Source organism: Cornus florida, unplaced genomic scaffold (assembly GCF_030987335.1).
Source record: "Cornus florida cultivar Cherokee Brave unplaced genomic scaffold, ASM3098733v1 CherokeeBrave_3.0.0_Hap2_Chr02, whole genome shotgun sequence".
In the NCBI taxonomy this organism is placed as follows: Eukaryota; Viridiplantae; Streptophyta; class Magnoliopsida; order Cornales; family Cornaceae; genus Cornus; species Cornus florida.
Genome location: NW_026775572.1, coordinates 75,664,746 through 75,673,963, shown reverse-complemented (window position 1 = coordinate 75,673,963; position 9,218 = coordinate 75,664,746). Strand labels below are relative to the sequence as shown.

At 39.2% G+C, this 9,218-nt stretch overlaps 1 pseudogene; it reads left to right on the top strand.

The window, feature by feature from the left end:
• The first annotated feature begins 6,058 nt into the window (after positions 1 to 6,058).
• LOC132297775 (small nucleolar RNA R71) lies at positions 6,059 to 6,157 on the top strand (annotated as a pseudogene).
• The last annotated feature ends 3,061 nt before the right edge of the window (positions 6,158 to 9,218 follow it).

Here is a 9,218-nt window from a genome sequence, read left to right as displayed (position 1 = left end):
AAAATTTACCCCTAAATGCATCCACGAGGTATACAAGGAGTATTGGACTCTCAAGTCAAGCAATTTTTAAATTTTAAACAATATAGTCCTCAAAAGATCAAAATCATAGCTAATTATAGACCAATCATAGAAAATCCCTCAAATACATAAGTCATACTCAAAATTTTGAATTTAAAGTAAACACTGCAAATCACACTATTACCCCCAAAATTAAATGGCACAATGTCCTTAATGTGTAAAGAGAACAAAAGGAAAGAGTACACCAGTGCAACTATAGCAAATAATAGCCAGAACAAAAGTATCCAAAGTAGGTAACTTAGCCCCCCCAAACTTGGGATTAATTGTGGTCCTGAAAATTTGGCACTTGGATAAAACTTATCAGATAACAAGAGGGATAATAACAGTGCACAGTGGATATGCAAGTGTAAATGGGATAGCAACTGAAAATAGAGAGAGGTATAAAGGTAGTCTTGAAAATTTTGGGCAGTACTCTCTCTCACTAAAGTCACTGGGATGCACCTAATGGAGTCAATCACAAACAGATATATCAATAAAAGGTATGACATCCAACATATAGCATGTATAAACAGAAATAATATACATCATAGCATAGTATTAGGGCCAACAGACTGGCCGTAAAAATAGAGTAACAGTAATAATGTATCATAGATATATAAAATGACAAGAGTAAAGGGATAGAGAGATCAGGAAGGGGAGGTAGGATGTGCAGGGTGTGCTCCACGGATATCTTGAGATAAGTCTCGCAACGCAGCGTACGGAGAGATGAAATGTCAGCTCAGATGGAGATAGCATCCTCTCGGATAGAAACCGTGTCGGCGCGGATATATACTACAACATCCTCCAAAGCCTGGAGTCGCTCTCTATAGTTAGGTGTCTGTGCTGGAGCCTCAGGTACCGCTGGAGCGGGAGAATGATGATCCTGAGCCTGCTCCTCATAGTGAATGGGCGACCCAGCCGGAAAGTGATGCTCCTGGTCCTCCATGGGCCACTCTAAGTCAATATCCATGTGCATGGTAGCCGGATCAACTGGTACATCGTCTGCCACCTGCACTGCTGCTGCCACTTGCTCCATTTCCTCTCTCTCTAACTCCTCAGCTGCCTCGATAGCGTCGTCCTGCAGACTCTTAATAAGAGCGTTGTAGCTCTTATCCTAATCCTTCTTCTTGAATGTGCAGGCCCCGGACTCAGGTTTCTCCTGTGGCTGGAAGGGATAGCGATGGTCTCTCAGAATCTGTGTGATGAGATGGCCGAATAGGAGATACTTAGCCCTTTTGGGCTTGGCCTTGCTGATATGGTCAACATACAACTTCATCATAACACTCCAGATGAGCGCAAGAATGGACAGCCAGTGCTCTATATAGAAGGCGTATAAAGCTGTAAGATAGTCGTCGCGCCTCTGTATCTTATGTCTGGCCATAAAAACATTTCGGTATAGCACCGAATTGAAAAACCACAGGTTGTCTGGCAAATAAGTCCGGGTGGCAAAGTCTCACCACCGGCATAGTGACCTGTGAGTAAAACGGCCATGTCTACATATGTGGGCCTCCATAGAGTAGGATAGGTATCCTAGAGATCGGGAAGGCAGACGTGTGGACAACGGCAGGATCTGGAAAGAGTGTCCATCGTGATACTGATAGGGTGGCCATCAATTATAGTCCATAGCTCCGCCAGGTTACTTGGGGCAAGTCGGAGGTTTTGGAAAAACATCCGGACCAACCTTGGGTATACTAGGTACGTGACAAGGGCTAGCATGGGTGAGATGCCCCTCTGGTCTATATCGTCATATGCTGCTCTGGTAAGAAAAGACCGGGAGAAGTAGTCTATGTCAAAGACCGACTCGTGCGCCACCCGAAGGCGTGAGTATCTCGGTAATGGCCGGTCTAAGTGCTGGGTTGGCTGAGGTGGTGGTGGTGATGGAAATGGTATGTACTCAGCCTCAGCGTCAGCCTGTGAAGAAGATTCCTCGGGTGAAGACTGTAGTCGACTGTCAGATGGAGACTGAGGTAGAGTGGGCTCTACTGGCTCCTCCTGAATGGGGCCCTGAGCGTGAGATAGACCTACCTTATCGTCCAAACTCCGCCTGGCCCTGCTGTGATAATGTCCGCAAGCAACAGTCTTGATCCTAACCATGGCCTGCAAAATAAAAGGAAAACTTACAAAAAGGAAGTCAGTGCCAGTATAAAGAATTAAAGCATAATTTATAGAATCATATATATCAAATAAGATAGACAAAATAGATAAGGAACATGAATCTATGCAAGTGAAAAGGAATGAGTGACATGATGTGGAGCATGCTAGACATTATAAGTATGAGATAGCATGAATCACAAGAGATGTTGTGTGAAATGTGTGAAGTATATCTGTGAAGTTCGATCAATCACAAAAATATGAGATCGATGCAAGTTCGATCGATCGAGAAGAAGTGGGATCGATCTGTTACAGATCGATCGAATAAAAAGTTAGATCGATTGAACTGTAAGGTGAAACTTGAAAAGTCACAGATTTGTGACGTGGATGGCACGGGGCCTTCACAAACATGGTCGTGGGCCCATCTACACAACAAAACATCAACATTGGTCACTTGATCCGGCCCGTGACCCCCGTAATCAAATCAAATCAAGAACTATTCAAAACATATATACATATATGTACATATATATACACAGAGGTTCGAAGCTTCATCAATGGCGATATGCTTCATTAAAACAACATAGATCTAACATTTAAAGCATGAATTCATCAAATCGAAGCTTGAAGTCACAGATGAGATCTCGGATCTTACCGGAATCGAAAGAGAAGGTGAGATGAAGATGAGATCCTAGATCCGAGAAGAGAGAGATTCAGGATGAGATGAAGATTGCTGGAGTTTCACCGGAGATGGAGAAGAGTTGGGATGCAGCGGCGAAGGGTGCAACGAGGGTTTGAGATTAATTTTTGTGAAATCGATCGAATAACCCTAAATCGATTTTTTAAAAACATTCCCTTGCCAGTTCGATCGATCGAACTGAATCCTCAGATCGATCGAACTGAAATCGATCTCTCATCGTAAGTGACAATATTTTTGGGATTTTTGAAAAATAAAAATAAATAAAATAAATAAAAGTAAAAGTATTTTTAAGATTTTTGAAAAATATTTATTTATATATATATTTTTTTATTATTACTATATTTGTATTTTTTATTATTATATATTTTTTATTATTTTATTATTTTTTTGGAAAATAAAAATAAAAATGACAATAAAAATAATAAAATATTTTTTTGGAATTTTTGATATTAAGACTTTGAAACAAAGTCAAAACAAAATCAAAATTGAAAATCAAAGAACAAAGATCGATTTCCCAAAGATCGATCTCAGAATACTTTCGATCGATCGAGAATGAAAATATTTGAAGAAATGCTCGATCGATGAGGCAGAGAGGCTTTTGGATGCAGGTGGATGCAGGTTCAAAATTTTTCTAAGTGTTGGAACTACAGATCAATCTAAGATAAAGTTGGATTAATTGAAGAACTAAAGATCGATCTAGGAACAAGTTCAAACGATGGGACAGACAGCAGAAATATGTAGGTTTTGTTCGAACGATTGGACAGAGAGTGATTTGGATGCAAGTTTGATGCCAGTGGGAAGTTTGATCGATCGAACTTATTTTGAGATTGATCGAACTTATGTAAAATGCTCAATTTCAACATAAAAGTGCATGCAATCCTAATCACAGTTCCTAGCAATGCATATGAACCCAAAGCCAATATGTAGACTTCGCAAGAAATGAAATTAAAGATAGAAATGAGGGAGGAGTAGGGTTTTGACACCCTACGAAATGTCTTGCTAGTCTTTAACATCTCTTGCAAGACGTTGGGCTCTTTTAGCCCGGATCAAACATCTTATAGTGCATCCCCTCCTTGATGGGGTGATAAGTGTTTTGAACTCCACTCAACAAATGGTTCTTTAAGGAACTTGTTGGATTAAGCTCAAAAGAAGTTTTTAGTCCTTGGTCACAATGATCTTTGGGCTTCCATGCCCTTTCAAAGCAAGAATTTGAAACAATTTTCTTAGAATGCAGGGTTGAAGATGGACTTTTTGAAACTTCGGTCTCACACAAAAACTCAATTTCTACACATTTAAGGTCATGACATTTCTCCACAACATTAACTTCTTCATGCTTGTCAAATGAATTGGGGGTCGGATTGAAGATATTCAACTTCACCTTCATGTGGCCAAATGAGATCTTCATTATCCCCGTCCTACAATTAATGTTGGCATTCGCGGTTGTCAAGAAAGGACGGCTAAGGATAACAGGAATTTGGCTCTTAGGATTCGGGACCGGTTCCATGTCAATGACAACAAAATCAACGGGGAAGAAGAATTTATCAATCTTAATCAATACGTCCTCAATGATACCCCTAGGCTTCTTGATGGATTGGTCTGCAAGTTGCAAAACCACCGACGTCGGTCTCAAGTCTCCTAAGCCTAATTTGACATATACTGAGTATGGAAGAAGATTAACACTTGCTCCTAAGTCATGAAGAGCCCGATTAATGATATGATCTTCAATGATGCATGAAGTGGTAGGTGAACCGGGGTCCTTAAACTTCGGAAGAGTGTTATGTTGCAAAATTGAGCTTACTTGCTCGGTTAAGACCATTTTCCTAGGTGCTTGGCTTTTATTCTTCCTCTTTTGGGTGCATAAGTCTTTCAAAAACTTGGCATAAGCCGAAATTTGCTTGATTACATCCAAAAGTGGAAGATTGACTTTCACTTGCCTAAACACATCTATAATTTCATTTGTTTTGGCCTTTTGCTTATCATTTGAAATGGATCCTTTTAAGGCATCCGGAAATGGAGCTCTTGGCTCAAAAACCTTTTCAGAAATTTTCTATGAAGTCTCTTCAACACAAGAAGTTTTGAAATCATGTTACAAATCTTTCTTTTCAAAATGACTTTTCAAATCACTTTTCAACACATTCTCATTTGAAAGATCATGCATATGCAATGAAGGAGGAATAGGGTGTGAAATGGGACGGGTGTCAACTTGTGGTTGCACCGGTTCACTCTCCTCATTGGACATACCCACTTGGTTGTCCATAATCTTCCCATTTCTTAAGGTAGTCACCGCATTGACATGCTCTATTGTGTGACCTTCCGATGAGGAATGAGTCTCCATAATACATTATTGCTTTGGTGGGGCATTCAAAGGCATTTTCCCTTTTCTCTCTAGCATTTAAAGTACTAGCTATTTGCCTTACTTGGGTTTGTAGCTTAGCAATGGATTGAGAATGAGAACGAAATAATTGAGTGTTAGTCTCTAGAGTGCCTAGAGCGGTCAAAACTTTCTCTTCAAAAACCGGACTCCTAGCATTTTCTTGAGAATATGATGGTTGATTAGGAAACTGAGAATTAGAGAATTGGTTTCCTTGTGATTGGAATGGTCTATATCCTTGGGAACCTTGACTTTGCATTGGAGGTGGAATATATTTCCCTTAGAAACCACCTTGGGGAGGGTTTGAGCCTTCCCCTTGGTTTCTCTAAAAGAAATTCGGCTGATTCCTCCAACTAGGATTATAATGATTGCCATAAGGGTTGTTACCTTAATTAACAAAAGCTGCATTGACTTGTTCATGATGCTCATTTTGCACATGTCCATGGGGACAATTGGAAGTAGAATGTAAAACACTTGAACAAGTCATACATATCTCAATGGATGCATGATGGGAATGGTTAGTGATAGAAGATACTTGATTTGCCGAGTTTTGGTTGATCAAGAATTGATCAAACCTTTGAGATAAGGATTTCATCTCGGCGGCTATTTCATTGGAATGGTCGACTTAATGTAAGCCAACACTCTTCCTTCCACTTGAATTCCTACCATTCTTGGAAGATAAAGTTCGATGCAAAGAATTTTCACTCATGCTCTCATAAAGACGCCACACGTCATCCTCATGCCTATCAATGTAAGAGCCACCCATGGAAGCATCAACCATGCCCTTGTAATTGTCCAATAAGCTCTCGAAGAAATATTGAACTAATTGTCATTTGGGCATGTCATAATGTGGACACTTCCTAAACAATTCTTTGAATCTATCCCATGCCTCATAGAACGTTTCCCCATCCCCGTGTGAAAACTCTCGAATTGAGCTTCTCATGGCATTGGTCATAGAAACCGGATAGTACTTCTTCAAGAACTCTTGTTGCATTTCTGCCTAAGAAGTTATTGAAAAAGGTCTAAGATTGTTAAATCAATATTTTGCCTTATCTTTAAGGGTGAATGGAAAAATTTTAAGCCTTAAGATCTCTTCCGGCATGTCCGTGTGTCTCATGGTGGAACATACTTCAAGAAACTCACCAAATGCTTGTAGGGTTCTTCACTTGGAAGTCCATGATAGTTAGGAAGCATTTGAATGGTTTGTGGTTTGATCTTATAGTGGTGTGCTCTAAATGGTGGCAATTGAATGCATGTCGGTGCATTGTATTCATTAGGCACATAGTGATCTCTTAAAGCAAGGGGAGGATTAGCAATTGGAGGTGCAACATGGGCACCTTGATTGCCTTGAATGATGGGAGGTGGTGGAGCATAGATTGGCCTTGGCATTCCCAATGGAACTTGGCCTTGTTGTTGTGGTAGATGAACGAATGGCCTCGGCATGCCTAATGGTACTTGCATGTTATTATGATGCACATTGGGGTGGAGGATGCCTTGTTGGTCTATGTGACCAAGGTCCTCCACATGGTCCTCATTATGTCCTTCCATTGATGAAATGGATTGACTAGAACTTCCTCTTCCCCTAGGGTTTCAAACAACAGATTCAAGATGAAAATTTAGAGGGACAAGACTAGGTTTCAATGATCTACGACCATGCATGCACCACAAAGCACAACAAGCAACAAGTAATGAACAAACATTTCACCTTCGCAATAAATCAACAACCAACAAACTTCCTCCACATACAATGATCCCATACTCCCATGCTATCAACAATATGCAAGGAAAAATAAATTGCCTCCACGTGGGCTTACGATTTATCTAAGAATTGAAATACAAGCCTCTACGCGGGCCGACAATTTAACTAGAGATTGAGTTAAGAAAGAGCTCACAAAGGGTCCTTTAGCACTTCAATTCAATTTTCAATTTTAGCCTTGCAAATTTTTTAGATTTTTAGCCTTTTTCCTTTGCTTTTGCTTAGGTCCTTTGTTTCAATGATCCTTTGCTCACCTTCTTTTCAATGTACCTAGTTAAACAAGAACCAACACAATAAGTAACCAAAATGAAAACAAAGTAAAGACACGATCAAAAGAGTACTAATTCCTAATTGATTCCACAAATACGATGTTACCTTCAATCAATCCTCGGCAACGGCGCCAAAAACTTGGTGTGGCTAGGGGTGTCAACCTAAAACCCACACAGTTTATGCACCAAAAGATAATGGTGTAGAGCTATGATGAATGTGGCCAAGTTTTACATTTAGAAATTGCCACTACTACCATTCACTAAAAATATAGTTAGGGTAAGTAGGGATCGTCCCAAGGGATTGGTAGGTCGTACTAGGTTGAGGTATCAAGATTAGGGTTAGTAGGTTGAGTAATCACAAGATTGGTTGGTGATCGAATTACACTAAGATGCAATTTAAACTAAAGTAGGCAATTAAATGTAACGGAGAGAAAATAAGAGAGAGGGATCTTGGGGTTTAGAGATCACTACTAAGCATAGCTTTTCTACACCCTTAATAAATGATTAATGAGGGAAAAAACATGTATTGCAACATAGTGTGTGTGTGTGGTTGTTTCAACAAGCATGGATGACAAATTAAGCATATATTGTCTAAGCAACATGGTGGATAGCACAATATATCAAATTAAGCCATTAATCATTTCTTAAAGCTTATAATCCAAACATATCACAAGATTAGAGATATATGTTACTTGCTTTCATAAGTATGGAACATCAAACAACAAGCATGGATTGTCCTCCCATTTCACGCCAAAACTATAACTACACTACAATTAAGCTAATGACATGAAATTAAACTAATTAAAGTAAGGGAGAGGTACAATCTATCAAGAAATGAATATGAACCATCAAATAAACTACAAGAACATTCCATTAAGCACTATGTCTTGACAATCTATAGATCTATAGCATTAATACACATAGACATGCATCAATAACACAAGAAATAGAGACAAACACATGAACATCTATTCTAGCATACATAGACATATGGATAGAATGAAATGATCAATTGGAAGCATTAAACCACATAAATCATTGAATAAACAAGATCTATATATATAAAAGTGTCAAAACATGTATCACAATACGAATCCCCTCAAAAATACATAAATCAAGATGAAGAAAGCATGCTTAGGGCTAACTCTAGCCCCAAGAAGATGTCTAGCCACTTATGGATGGTGTTCTCCAACCCTCAAGGGTTAACTCCATGGTAGAGATTGCTCCTCTTCTTGGTTAATGGAAGAACTCCAAGCTTGTATCTCTAGCCTCCTCCTTTCTTTTCTTCCTTACTAAGAATATGAAAATTATGCCTCCTCTCTATTCTAAAGTATATCAAGTATATCTCAAAAAGTGGCTCATATTCCTTGTATAGGTAGGTCAAAATATCACCCCAAATGAGTTGGGCTCGTACACCAATATTCCTTCCAATGATTGGATATGGGACAACTTTTAATGAGCTGGAATTTGGATTTTCTCGGGATTTGGGGAGTTCGATTGATTGAACTTGTTGTGAGATCGATCGAATATGGCTGAGATATATCGAATTTAAGCTGGATCGATCCTCTATGGCGGCGCCTTTTTGGATAAAAATAAATCTGAGATATTTTGAAGATATTTTTGGGAATGAGACAAATGTGGTAGGTGAGGTGGTACAAGTGAATCAGATGGAATCTTTTTGATCGATCGGAAGAAAGTTGGATCGATTGAACTTTGTGGGATCTTTGGATAAGGACAAAAGAGCTTGGATCCATCTTGGAATACTAAGATCGATGAACTTTTGATCGATCGAATATTTGCTGAGATCGATCGAACTTACTGAATTTCCACCACTTGCTTTCTTTTGCTCCCACTTTGCTCCCACTTTGCTCCTTTCTTTAATTTATCTCAGGATTGCTTCAATTATGTTCTTATTTAGCTGAGTTAGCTTATTTTGGAGATAAGTACCTGAAAATAGATATAATACAAAATCAA